A 14370-nucleotide genomic window follows, 5' to 3' on the forward strand; every position below is an offset into this window, starting at 1 on the left:
TTCTATAAGGGTTTTCTATGCCTTATATGAAGTATATTTATATTTGTTGATCGCTTTCTGCTAATTTGATACTTGCTCATCAGCAGTTAGTAATAATTCTGATCATTTATACAAAGGAAACCTCATCCTATGAAGTCATAAGGATATTTTAGGCAATGCACTGTGCTCATGTTTGCATGAACCTATGTGCATTTTGTCTGTACTAATAAAATATATTTATGCTAGCAATACTTTCTTGATATATTTTGATACTTCTTCCTTCTTCTTTGTTGCTATCTTTTTTAATTCATCAGATGCTGCCCATAGTTAAATCTTTAACAAAGTTTTAAAGATAAAGCTGATCTTTCAGCTTTAAACCTGTGAAGAATGTAAGGAAACTTTAAAGGCACTTTTGTGAAAACCTGTTGATAAACAGTCTCACTCTCCTTCTCTTTTCATAAAAAGAGAATTTTTTAGAAATGAACGGACGAAATTTTCATCTAAAACCGTTTATTTTCTCATCTTTGAAAAGCACTCAGCCCAATATTTCTCTGTACCTTCTCTGAGATTTTTAGGCATCTTGGTTTGTTTTTTTGTTTTTTTCCCAACTGAAGCTGAGATAAAAAAAAATTTTTGGCTACTCTCTTTCCTCCAAAAAAGAAGGGATATAAGTAAAGGCACCTGACTGCACATGGGGTGGCCATCAAGTCATTTGAAGGCATTGCAGTTCATACCTTGGCACTACTTTTTTTGTTCATTTGGGCATTCTGCAGGTTTTTCTGCCTCCTAATGAATTCAGAGGGCATCTAGCCATAGCCCACAGCTCTGAAAATCAAACAGATTTTGCAGTGTCATTCAGGACACTTTGTTTGCTCGTGGTACTGCTTGAACATGTGGGTTCTTGAATGGATGGTTCTGATCTTCAGCATGCCTCGTTCAACCAGAGAAAGCAAAAGACTTCAAAATTTGATTTTCCCTTCTCCATGTACCATTCTTGCTGCTTTGGAGACCAGAGTCCTCTTCTAAATATAGCAACATTTATCTGTTGTCACAGGGCGAAAAGATAGCTTGGGCACTGCAGATTGCTTTAGTGCTGGAGGGGAATACTGGTACATTCTCAGTTTAATTGCCCTGTTTGGACTGGTGCACCAGTGCTGAAGCAAGAGTGGTCAAATAATATGCAGGATAATCCCTTCTTAGAGGAATCTCAACCTAACCTTAGTGACTGGTACCCAGAGACTGATTCTGGCTCGAGAACTGACCTCAATCAGAGAGCAGGGCAAATGCAGAAAGCAAATTATCTCACTGCTTCCACAGTTTTCTCCCGAAGGACTCCCAAACCTTGCATAAACAAAACTAATTATAACAAACGCACACAAAAAATAAATCGTAAAACCAAACCTTTGCGTGCAGGCTAACAAAAACCAACCTGGAAGAGCGTATGTCACAGTGCCATCTACTGACGCCAGCCACAGCAATATGGGGAGAAAACCCAATTACAGTGATAAAATAAATAAGAGAGGCTGGGAGTCTTGGAAGGATTACAGTTTTATGTTTAGGGGATGGAGATGACTGCTAATTAACCTGACAAAAGAGAAAGCCTCACCTACTGACAGGTTGGTTGTCCCACAGATGTTAGATTTCTCCTCAGTGCAATCTGTCAGTCCTTCCTTGTAGTTCTTGGAAAGAGAATGTTGCACTGAAAGAGCAGCTGACCATAACTCTTAGTGCCAGTTCCCATATTTCTAATTTGTATCTCGCTGAACTGTACCAGAACTACAGCTTACAAAGGCTGACCACTTGAAACCATAGAGGAGTTCCAGAAAGGAATGCTGTTGCTGAATAAAATCTATTCTACTGCACGATAACTTTATCTGACAAAAAATAAGAGCAGTAACTTGGAGGCAGGTAGAAGTAATGTGTAATCCAGTTGACATCAATGAGAATATGATCCTGGCAGAAAATTGGGCTGCATATGAGTATAAAGGTTGTTGAATAACAAGGAATGGAAAATGACATGCTTAGCGGCAGTAAGGTAAAGATGAAAGAAGTTCAGAAAACATTTGTAAGGGAGAAGCCAAGTACAAGTCAATAAAGGCTCATAGAAACAGTACTGAATGCTGAAGCCTACAGTCCTAACTGTGTTAAGGGCTGCCAAATGGTGAAGTGTCAAAACAATTAGAGTTTATTCTCTGGTTGCTAATGCACAAACTAAAGTGGTGCTGAGATAATCAGCAGAAGCATTGCTAAGCAAGATGATGTATCATCTTCTGTATCACTCTCAGTAATTTCAAGGCAAGAATGAAGTGAAGGATGAGAAGAGTGGCTGGGAATTGAAAGGGAGACAAAAAGAAGTCAGGAGGTGAGGAGACTGCAGAATGTTTGTTGTGAAATACATATATCTGTATGTGTGCATATGTATATGTGTGGGTATATTTATATTCTTAAGTCATATGTCAAGTGTAAGAATTCAGGAGCGGAAAAGTGAGCACCTGAGCTGTATTTACTGCAATTCACTCAGATGTGTTGTGGCAAATGGAGCTGACATCCTGAGATAGGCTTAGGGGTGAAAGTAATGATGAACAATCTTCAGAAAGTAAAAGCAGAAGAAATATTAGAGCAGTTACCAGTGAGTGAGCGGGAGATGTTTAGATTTATGAGTTCTTCTGGATAGCAGCCACACTTTGTCTGAATTTCCCAGTAACAGGTTCTTGGTTTGAGCTTCATCAGGTCATCAGAATAATGCCATCAGCTGGAGTGGGGTTCTAGTACTTTCTTTGGATCATCTAATGTGCAGAGTGCAAACGTGGTGCACATCTTGGGGTGCTGTGTTGATAAGCAAAAGCATTACAGATATGCAAGTGTAGAGATGGGGATTTTGTTATATCACTGGCTGTCTCTTTGCCTTTAACATTTCCTCTACTTTTAGTGATACTTTTGAAACTAGTGTTTAAGTTTGGGTGCTGTAGCTCAAAACTTTGCTGCTGCTGCTGAGGGATGGGATCAGAATGGAGACTGAAGCCATGAGAGTGGCTGCCCACCCATGGCAACAGAAAGCAGATGTGTGATGGAAGTCAACTGGGTGACATCAATCTTTTGGGTAACATGCACAATTGGATTCTAAGGTCAAGGCTAACAAGGAGTGGGGTCTAATTTACTGCTGAGTCTTGGTGTGAGTCTCTTGCAAGGCATTGCTGCTGATATTTCTATTTCTCGCTCTCTTCCTTGCTTTGCTTCGTTAAAGTAAGTTAAAGTTGGTGCACAGCTGCCTCACATGATCTGCATTTGTATTAGCACCTCGTGCCATGGAGCAGTCAGCAGGGACAAGATCTGTTCACACTGAGTGAACCCAGGGAAGTGCTTTGCTATCCCAGTGCAGGATATTTTTTCAGCGGATCCAGAGAATTCATATTGCAATTCCGTTTTTCCCTTTAAATTTAAACTTGAAGAAAGCAAAGGGAGCTTCTGATTTGCATTGGTGGGTCCAGATGAGGGCTGAAGCAATTTCAGCTTGGCCAGCCTTGATCGTGCATGTCACCCTCCTAGAAGTTTTGTTTCCCTCCTGTTGAGCTGCTGAGGAGAGAAAGGAAAAGAAAAAGCAGCTTTCAGTTGCTAAACCCCCTCGTGGTATTGAATTCTAACCAAGTACATCCAGCACTGCCAGGCAGAAATGCCAAAAGGAGGAAAGCTGCTGAATCAAAAGAAATGGTAGGGTGGCAGGGGAGCAGGAGAGCAGCACTGGTGTGTTTATTTCATATATTTAGTGTTTTCTATTTGCAGATCATCTGGGAATAGACTTCAGTTGTTTTTTATTATTACTGGTTTTCTGTCCCTAAATTATTCAGCAAATGGTTCAGGAGGGCAGTTTCTAGCATATAGATTAGTTATCATCAGTTTTTTTTGGTGTTCTGAGCTGAACTTGCAAGATGCCAAAAGCTATCGAGCGCCCCGTGCTATGGTCTGAGCAAATGGGAGTTTGCAGTGTGCTACACCTCTCTGGTTGAAATCCTATTTGCACGGTGTGGAGTGGCCACTTAAATCAGGTGGGTTTGTTTCTGCTCCCTAACAGAGAGACTCTCAAGGGCTTTCAGCTTGGTGACGTGAATCCTCCTGCCTCAAGTGCTCAGGCAATTTGAGGAGCCCTGGTACTTTCTCCCTGCCCTGATTGCTTTGTGGACAGGCAGCGTGTGATACCATGGGGGAGGTGGATGAGAAGACACAGCCAATCCCAGCAGCTGCAGCTTGGTCCCTCTCTTCTGCCAGAACTATAGCAGGTCCTGGATGCTCAGGATAGCCAAATGGATGCAGGATGCTGTGGGATGCTGGCAGAGCCACCCACCAATGTTAGCTTGGTTGTTTATTGCCAATTCAAAAAGATATTATCTTTGCCCTAAGTTTAACCACTTCGTGGTGTGTGGGGGTGATGGGGAAATGCAAGGTGCCCATTTCGCTGGAGGTTTCATTGCGCTTCTCAGGGTTCTGGCAAAACCTTTGGCCACCCCTTTGGTTTTCAGATGCTGAGCAGATCTGGTGGCATATTCTCAGTGTAGTCATGCTTTGGAAACCAACACTGTTTACTGAGCAGTAAGGTGGCATTATTAGGACACCTAGGAGTTAAACCACTCTTCTTTCAAGCAGCAATGTGTCTTTTCTGGTGTGGTTTGCTGCAGCATGCTGCCTAGTCATTAGCTAATTAATGCCGATTCCATTGGAAATACAGCCATGGTCTGCTTTTCCAAAAGACCCTGTGTGTACTTTGTCAGCTGCATTCAGTGGAGCAAGTTTGCTTGCTGGAGCTGCTGTAGCATGCACTTAAGCAATAAAATATTTACAGCCATTTCAAAAATTGTTGCAGTAGGCAATTTTCCTCATTATTCTTACTGTTGTTGATGGGATTTCATGGGATGTGAAGGCGTGAGGAGTCATATCTTTACCTGTCCCTGATCCTGATGGTAACACCAACCTCATATTTAAGGAAAAATATATTGAAGGAAGAATTATGTGTATCTATCAACCATGTGCTTTTATGGGATCACCGGTTTTCACCTGAGAAGAGTAGGGTATGCTAAGGCATTCTTTGCTCCCTCCTATGTAGGTCTACAGAGACTTTAAAATATCTTTGGGATGTGCAGGAAGAAATGGGCTGTAAAAACATAATAAGAATGACTTTTTTTCGAGTACCTTCAGCTAAGGAATCTCTAGGCACGTTTCAAACATCAAAGAGCAAGATAGCAGTGCTACCTGTATAGCTGTGATGCTCCAAGAGGTAGAAAACTTTGTACAAGGTGAGATGCAAAGCCAGTAGCAGACCAGGAGATGGAACCAAATCTTCTGCCTCCCAGATGTGACCCTTTGCTGCAGGAGCTGACCCTGTCCTGCTTCCCTTTAACCATTGGAAGATTTCCTAAATTTTGAATCCAGTCATCAATTCTAAAAGAAACTTTTCCTGATTCTTCTCTACTTCTGTCCCCAGGGTATGCAGCACGTTTATTCTGTGAGGTTGTTCCCATGTTCTTTTGCTTCTGTTCATTAAAAACTAATAACGAGGAATGGTTTACTGAAATAAAATTCACTCTGTTTGAAAGGAACAAACTGATAACAAAGTGCTTAATGAAAACACTTGCAATCATCTTCATTTGTCAGAAAAATGAAAGAGTTTGCAGAAGCTCAATATTGCTGGTGAAGTCCCACAGGAATTGAAATTGTTTTTATTAAAAATGCATATATAAGAACTTACTGGCTGGTAAACATTTTGGTACGTCCTTGCACAAAGGAGGGCTCTTTCATTTTAGTGAAGCAAAAGTGATGCCCACACATCTGCAAACTAGGAAGTAAGAAATTGCCAGTAAATAATGCTCTATTCCATCCTATCAGCCACAGGGCAGTGTCTTTACTTGACTCTCCTGTAAACAGTAACATGCACTGTAGACAGTGGTAGTTCAAAGCTAAGAAGAACCAGAATTACCCTTTACATATCCCAAAAGAATGAGGTTTGGTTATTTCTTACGTTCCCATATTTGCTCCAATTTATGGGGTAGATAAGGCTTGAATTTTGAAGGACGACATCATGAATTGCTTTTCTTATTGATCTAGCTTTTAATGTGCAAACAATGAAAACAATAAAACTTGCATTTAAAAACAAACATTTCTAGCACAGGAGCTGCATTAAAATGACACAAATTGCTTTTGTGGGCTGAATTTAACAGAACACCCATGAGGTTCCACTTAAAAACAACAAGCCAACAAAAATCAAATTGCATTGTTTTACTAGCAAACAAAATGGTGAACATGCCTTGGGCTACGTTTTCAGCATGTTTTCTTGGAAGATCAAAGCTTAAATCCCATTAACCCTTCCAATGTCTGTCTAGTGAATTCATTTCTGTACCTCTGGGTTCCTACTACTCCCTTTAACGAAAATCTTTGCCTACGTCTGTTGCTTTTCTTCCTCCTCTGAGCACAGGCGGTGCTTCTCTCCTTTCCCCCACTGCCATCTCTATGGAAGCAGCACCTTGTAAGCTGGTAGGGCTCAAACAGCCAGTTGTCCACCTCACGTTGTTTTCCTGTTCTACTGACTCGGACATCTGGATGGAAGCTAGAACTGAATTTTTTATTTTTATTTTTTTAATTTCTTTTTTGACCCCCTCACAGGCGCTGCACACCCACTGCCTACCGGGCGAGGAAGACTCACTTGGTTGGCCAACAGACCCATTTTCAGAGCAGGTTTTGATCTCAGCTTAATCCCTCTCTTAACAGCTTTCTTCTGGACATCAGATACATTGGTATTTCAAAGGCACTGATGTTTTGTTGCTTTTAGTGAAGGAACACTGATTTGTGTCAGTGTGTCACGGCTACTGGAACAGGTGACAGCAACCGTGGCCATCTCCTGTCGTTCCTCCCAAGGGTTCCCTGTTTTCTACCATCTTACACCAGCATCCCTTTGCTAACAGGGCAGACCAGATCCTAATCTGACTTCACCCTTATGTCACTGCTCTGCTTGGGCTCCTTTCCTTCTATAAATACCGACTCCTCCAAATAGTCATTAATTCCAAATATCTGCTTGTCTGTGGCAGTGGTGCAGTGTCAGAAAGATTAAGGAGACGGCACAGATGTGTCCTTCTGGATCTGGTTTGTCCTTATGGGAAAGTGTGGAAAGATTTAGGAGCTCCAAAGAGCAGCAGCATTCCCCCAGCACTGAGGCTGAGCCCTCCCAGCCCAGGATGACACCAGCATCTCATCTTGTCCCTGGAGAGCCAGGAGACGTGCCATGAAACTGAGGCCAAAAGGAGAGGTTTGTCCAGAATTAAATTCCTTTAGAAAAAAAAAAAAACAAAAAACAAAAAACAGAGAGAAAGAGATCGGGGAAGGAGAAATCGGCAGGAATTGAATTCCAGCCGGCTCTGCGTTCATTTATTGGAGCTGCTCAAGAAGGTGGCTGCATCCTGACGAACACAGAAGCAAACTGTACTTCCCGGCTGCACTACCCTTGCCGGGCCTCCCGCTGACATGCCAGAGTTCACTCTTAAAATGCTTTGGTTACAGTACCAGCCCCACAGCTGGCTGCAGCTGCATGCCTCCCAGCTCCGCACAACTGGCTTTTCACACAGCCGCGGCCCCTTTTTAAAAGGGTTCACTCGAACAGATTGCTGCAGCCTAACAATGTGTAAAACATGGTACTTCAGACAGGCTTTCCTTTTTATTGTGTGGGGTTTTTTTTTGTTTTTTTTTTTGGAGCCTTTTATATCCCCAGACGAGAAGCGCTATTGGCAAATAACTTGGCAGTGCTTTCTTTCCACCTGAGCGCTCGGTGAGGAGGGGTGCTGCCTCCCCACTGCTCCTTCCCCTTGGGAACGCCTCATCCCTGCTCCCTTTCTTTCTAAGAAAAAATGAAAACGAACCCCGTGTCCTTTCTTCCCTGCTGGTGGTGGTTTAAAGCCCTGAAAGACCAAGTGTGCTATTGGGACTGCAGCCCTGAGGGCTGCTCCTAAGCACCTGTATGGAAAACCTCTTGCAGGACTGCTCGGCACTTGTTCTGCCTTTCACAGCTCCTTGCACAACCACAGGCCGTGGCAGGGCAGATCTGTGATGCAGGGTATAAACACGGAATAAATCCTCCCATTTCTCCCTTGCTGTATGATACAGTTCCCAGCAAACGCCCTGAACATCAGGTGTGCAGGAATAATAACGGATGGAAGTTAATATTTTATTGGAGGGAATTTCTGAAGTTTGCTCCTCTGTGCACTGATGGGTCAAAGGGGAAACTCTTCAGCTCTGGAGTTGGAACAAAAGGTGCACAAGTTTGCCATCACCCCTCCTGCTTTTCCCTTGCTATCGATCTGGGAGGATAAGAAGGAGGGGTTGCAAATCAAAGCCTTTTCTGATGTCTGTTTGTATTTTGTTGGTTTGGGAGTATCAAGGGGATCAGAAAGGGCAGCAATGCTCCTCTTTGTGCTGTTGCTTCCCCGTTTTGCTCTCAGGGTGAGAACCCAAAGAGAAAGCAAGGAGCAAACAAACAACCAAAAAGCAGCAGCGCATCTTCCTTTATCTCTTACTCAAAAAGGTACATGTGTTTTGGGGGAGGGGGGAGATTCAAAATTAGACCAAGTTGATTATCTCCTACCAGATGCTGTGAAATGCAGTGCCTTTGCTACCCCCAGCTGAGCGGGTTGTGCTGGGTCTTGTTCTGTAACACACACCAGCCACTGCTGGACCCACCAGGAGCCCAGGTTGCAATATTTCTGGGGATTTCATGCACGTAAGGAGCTAGGGTAGTGCTGTGCTTGAGACCCAGATTCTAGGGAGAATTTCCCTGCACGATGGGCTGCATTTAAAGAGGCTTGCTCCAAACAGTGCGGTGCTTGAGTCCAATTTCCAGTGTGATGCGAGGTGTGATTTTTAATTTAGTTTTTATGAATTCTTTCTTTCCTAATCCCATCATCATCACTCTGTTCTAAGGTTTTTGCCAAATGCTGGCATTTGGTATTGATTTGAAATACAGAAAGCTCTCCTGGTGCCAGCTCACAGGGAATGAAGGTTGACTTGGTGCTGGGCAGCTGTGGTTAAAGTGGGCAGCACGATGACAGGGATTTCACCACTTGCTAGAATAGTTTCAATCTGCTCCCTCTTCTAAATCAGGCTGCTTTTTAATTAGCTGGAAATACACCCATTCTACACTAGCAGTAGAGATGACGGATGTCATTTCCACAGTGCTGAATTGAGATGAAGTTCGTTTCCATCTGAGGGCAACTGGGATGTCCACATGATGTGCTGCAGCAGTCCCATTGACTTTTGGAGTTTCCCATCAGGCGGTGCTCCCACGTCACCCCTCTTGTGCTCCCATGAGGTCAGGGCTGAGGCATGTCGTGCCAACATATGGCAAATGGAGGCACTGGGGTTGGTCAAGCTCAAACTTTTCACTGGCTTTACGTTCTCACAAGCATCCTTTCTTTTTCTTTTCGTGAAGGAAAGCTAATATCTTGGCTCTTTCCTTTGGGAAAGGTTGTGGGATACCCAGGAAGCAAAGGCATCAAATAGGCAGGACCTTCTGGGATCAGAAGGCATCCTGGAGGCATTAGATATGGATGGCATTTGATACAAGAACTGAGGTTTTCCCGTTTTATTGATTTAACCTATTTGTGGTTGTACACGCACAATGGGCTACATTATGCGTGCCATGTGGATCCGTGCTCCTGCCAATAAACCCAGAAACCTCACCAGAGTGAGCTGGAGGGCAGATGTTTCCCACCCGACCTCTCATTCCCCAGGACTGCTGCAGCAGGCAGGGCGGAGGTGCACATTCTTGTTCACACGAGCCCCTTGCCCCTTGGGTCACAGCAGATAACCCCCTTCCTGTGTGGTTTGTTCACGTTTCCCAGCAGAAATAATGCACGCAGGCTGAAGGGAGCTTGAGCAGAGCGGCTGCTCTCAGCTGGGCTGCAGGAACACGGCACCCATCTTTACCATGAGCACACCTGGATCTGTAGGAGCTTGAAACACATTAGAACGATTTGCTCATCGTTTGTGCTTATGTTGGTGCATTTTCTGTAATACTTTTGGAGGAGTTGAGACCTTACCCTCAGATTTTTATGGGGCAGTGCCTAGCTTTAGGCTGCCCAGAGTTTTGGAGGTTGGGTTTTCAATGGTGATTGGCGCCCAGGTGGGCACACGCTGAAGGCAGGGAGGTCAGCAGGCAGAGTGGGTGAAAACCAAGCTCTCACTGTCGCAAGTTGAGACCCTCATAAATAGAGCTCAAGGACCAACAGAGATGTAGTGATTTTGCAACCCTGCCCACAGCAGGGGGGTTGGAAGCAGGGGAACTTTAAGGTCCCTTCCAACCCAACCCTTCTGTAGCTCAGTGATTTAACTCTGCATCTGCAATTGCTGCTGCAAATGTCTTTTCTTTCCTCGCGTTGCTTTTTTCAACGCAAAGCTCAGCTCAGGCAGACGCAGTCCAGTCAAAGGTACGTTTTAGGAGAGTAAGAAGGAGCTGTAATAAATCCAGGCACTGCACGTGTTGGCCACTTGTTCTATAAATGAAGCAGAGCCTTGGGGTGCTGGTGTGCTGAAGGGCGTCTAACACAGCAACAGCAACACAAATGGTTGGTGCTTCCACAAGAGAAACTCTGCTCTAACAGAGCTTGTGCTTCGTATGGACAGCAAGGCTGGGGTGAGGAATGGGGCCATCTTCTGCAGGATTCAGCAGGTGTCCTTTTTCCTTTATGTAGATGTAGGAAGCAGAGATCTGAGTGTCATAATCTGGCTGAAACTCTTCTGATGGGACATTTCTCATTTAAGCTGTTACCTTCCCAAAAAAAGCTTTTGTTTTGAGGGGAAAAAATAGTTATTTACTCTGTTTCAAATCAAGATGGAGCATTCCAGCCAAGCTGAGGCATGCTTTCCGTCCTTTTCAAAATTAAATGCTTCAATTTTCCATTTGGAAATGACTTTTCATTGCCATTTTTGTATAATACAAGTACGTTATGAAGTGAAGCACTTCGGTTTTTATTAAAGCAAAACCATTCTGAGGGACTGTTTTGTGCTGGGAACAGAGAGGATCTTTTGGCATTTCCAATATTTCTGTGCTGCTTCCTCTAAGTTTTAAAACTCAGCAACAGCAACACGTGGAAAAACCCGAATTACCCGCAGGAGAGTTTCCAGCTTGCCACTCATCCCAGTAAGCAGTGCAGTGTCAGGATCAGCAGTATATGGTCTTGCAGCAGCCCAATGTGTTCTATGGTTGGGGCTGAAATCCTATATTTAAATAGCAATAATTCACACGAAGGATCGACAGATTGGAATGCACCTGGTTCAAGCTGTTTGCTGCTAATACCATTCCAAGTTTTCTCTGGTACAGGCCAACTTCATGGTTACACGCAGTCTCACCTGCCTTACTGAGAGATGCCCTCCTGTTGCACTTTTGCTTTCAGGGCCAGATCTTGGGTGAGACAGCTGAATGTAAGGGATCCCACCATCGAGGGAGACATGCAATTTGCAGGGTTCTGCATCTCATGCACAACATGGGGACCCTTTAAGGAGACTTCAAACCAGACCCAAAAAACCCACTTTGCCACCCCAACCCACCAGTTGCTTTTGAAATCTGAGGCCAAGCTACTTAGCTGCACTGCTGGCAATATTGTTTAAAAACAATGGGGCTCAATTAGATGAGAATTATTTTAACACTTCGGAAGGCTGCCAAGTCATTTCCTTCTCCTTTATTGATTTTTTCCGTTGCCAGTAAATATATATGCAGCAGCAGAATGAAAGAAGTAGTGTTGGGGAGGGAGGGGGGGAGAAAGCGAAGTGTTAAGAAGGAGACTGTAAGAAGATCTGTCCCTTGAACCTATGAGAAGGACATTTTAGGGGAGAAGGAAGCTAGGGATTCATGGAGGCACTTTGTAGGGTTTGGTGTGGCAGCAGACAGCCCAATATTATTTTCCTTCCAGTGCTTGCCTGATCCTTTACTTAGATTGGCTCCTGTTTCTTCCCCTCATTGTGCAGCCCCTGCGTGAGCTGGTCTCTATGTAAAGACATTCCACCTACATTCCTCTGCCACCGGCGGAGAGGAGGGGGAGCGCAATTATGTGGGCTAACGAGACACAAAGGGCTCCGCAGCTACGGCTCAGAAACTGGAGGTAACTTTTTCCTCCTTCATTAAAAAAAAAAAAACAACCACCAGCACTAAAAACCCAAAAACCAACGAAGAAAGAAAAAAAAAAAAACCCAAAAAGCAGAAGTTGCCAACAAGGTTTGCTCCTTGCTTTCCTATTACCTGTCTGCAATGGGAGGGTTTTGTAATTAGCCCAATTAAATGTTCCCCTGCTCAGCACTCTGTAGATCACCACGGAATGAACCCTTACCCTCCTTTTGGCAATATCTGTGTTTCTCTCTGAGTTTTTCTTGTCTCTTCCTCATGCTGACGGATGAGGTGGGACCAGATCTGAACGGTTAAAAACGGGGCCAATAATTTGGTGGGTGTAGTTGTGCCATTCATCTATTGGGGCCCAACCTGTGTCCAGACTTCAGGAGTGACCCTGACCTTCTCCACCTCCACCAGCACAGCTGAGTCACGTCACCATCTTGTTAACATACACTAGGCATGTTCCTCTATACACACTGCTATGAGAGGGATGTGGCCAGAGCAGTCTATAAAAGCACCATGAGTCACAAAAAAGTGAGAGCTGGGGTAATTCTCCACTTGAGTAAGCACAGAACGAATTCTTCGGAAGTTCACATGAACTGGACCTCTTCCAGGTGAATATCTTCAGGGATGTTATCAGGGCTGGATTTGTTATCTGTGTTATTACACTTCTCAGCAATGACTTCATTACCTATGGGTTTTTGTTGGTTTTTTTTTGTTTTTTTTTTTTTTCCATGTGCAGTGCTTTTTAAATGTTGCCATCCTGCTTACCATATTGATTTCTGTGCCCCTGCACTCTTTCTTCCCATTTTGTCTAATAAGCAAATTTCATTACCTGACTTCACAATTTTTCCTCTGGGCCATTAGAATTGCTTGACTGTATTCCTGGCAGAGCCCTTAATTAGAGATGGATCAGAACTGATGCCATTAAACCGATCCATTAACCACATTCTTCCTGTGACTCCAAATGTGAGTGGTTCAGATAAAATGCAACCTGGATCCAAATCACCGTGGAGTTCATCATCCAAAGCTCCAGACCTCCTCAGATTGCCAAAGCTGAAGAACAAAAAGCAGAGCCAGTCATCATCATGGACTGTTTGTATGTTCTGTTTAAGTGGTCCTGACATGAGAAGCATCTCTGGTTTCATCCTGCGTGTCTGATATATTAATGATTTCATTTCTTCAAATGGCAGTTTTTGGAAGGCTGGGTCCTTTGTTAAAATGAGAATGTCATCACTCTCTTCTATTTATATCATATCATTGAAAATAGGACTATCTCCTTGCCTCCAGCTGGTCCCAGCCCTCTCAGCCCACCTGTGCTCACCTGAGGCTTCCCTAGCTCTGAGAACTCTGCTTTCTGTGCTTGTAGGGCATGAAGCCAGGTCTGGACCTTGCATTTCCTAACAATATTAGCTTCACTTTTAAAATACCCCTGAGAGCTCTCTGAAAGGTAGTCCAGATTTAAATCTTCCTAAAAAGACCAATAAGTTGAAATCCATTGGTAGACCCTTTGGCTTTCTGTAGCCTTCTCAGGTGATGTATTGAAACAGCAGCAGAAAACCACAAAGAAATGGTTTTCTTTAAAATCACTTTCTTCCATATCTCCGTGCATTTCAGTTGAGTTTCAAGCATCTCCATCAGACAACGTGTGCTGAGATGGTCTCTTTTCAGAGCTGAATTGGCCACGATGGGTGCAGAGAAGCTTAGGGATATGGCTGGTGGGCATGGTGGTGATGGGTCAGCGGCTGGACTTGATGATCTCAGTGGTCTCTTCCAACCTTAATGATTTTATGATTCTATGTAGCTGTAAAAATAATGTGGGATTTTCCCCTTTCTCCCCTGGAATTCTCATGGAGGGTCCACGTGGCCTCTCTTTGGTCTGAGCAGGGCAGTGCCTGCTGGCAGGGCACAGCATTGCCTCATGGGGCATGTCAGAGGCAGGTTGTGCCGATGAGTATTTTGTGAAATAACGCATTTCTTTGTCTGTTTCCTGCCCCATAACCCTCAGCACCTCACTGCCGATTTTACTGCTCTCCCTGTTTGCAGAAACCTTAATGCTATTTGAGTTGGCCTGTAGAATAACTTCTCGAGAAGGGCGAAGGACTGAAAAAAAAAGGGAGGCTTCCCCCTTCTTCCTCTCATCCCCCCAAAACGAAGTGTAATTTGCCTTTAAAGGCTCTTAAACAGCAAACGCATTCTGTCTGATCCTCCTTAATAAAGTATCCCAGCAGTGCTACAGTGCCTTATTTGAGGTCTGT

Source organism: Centrocercus urophasianus, unplaced genomic scaffold (genome assembly GCF_019232065.1).
Source record: "Centrocercus urophasianus isolate 14NV4802_14NV808 unplaced genomic scaffold, USGS_Curo_1.0 seq_37, whole genome shotgun sequence".
Lineage (NCBI taxonomy): Eukaryota > Metazoa > Chordata > Aves > Galliformes > Phasianidae > Centrocercus > Centrocercus urophasianus.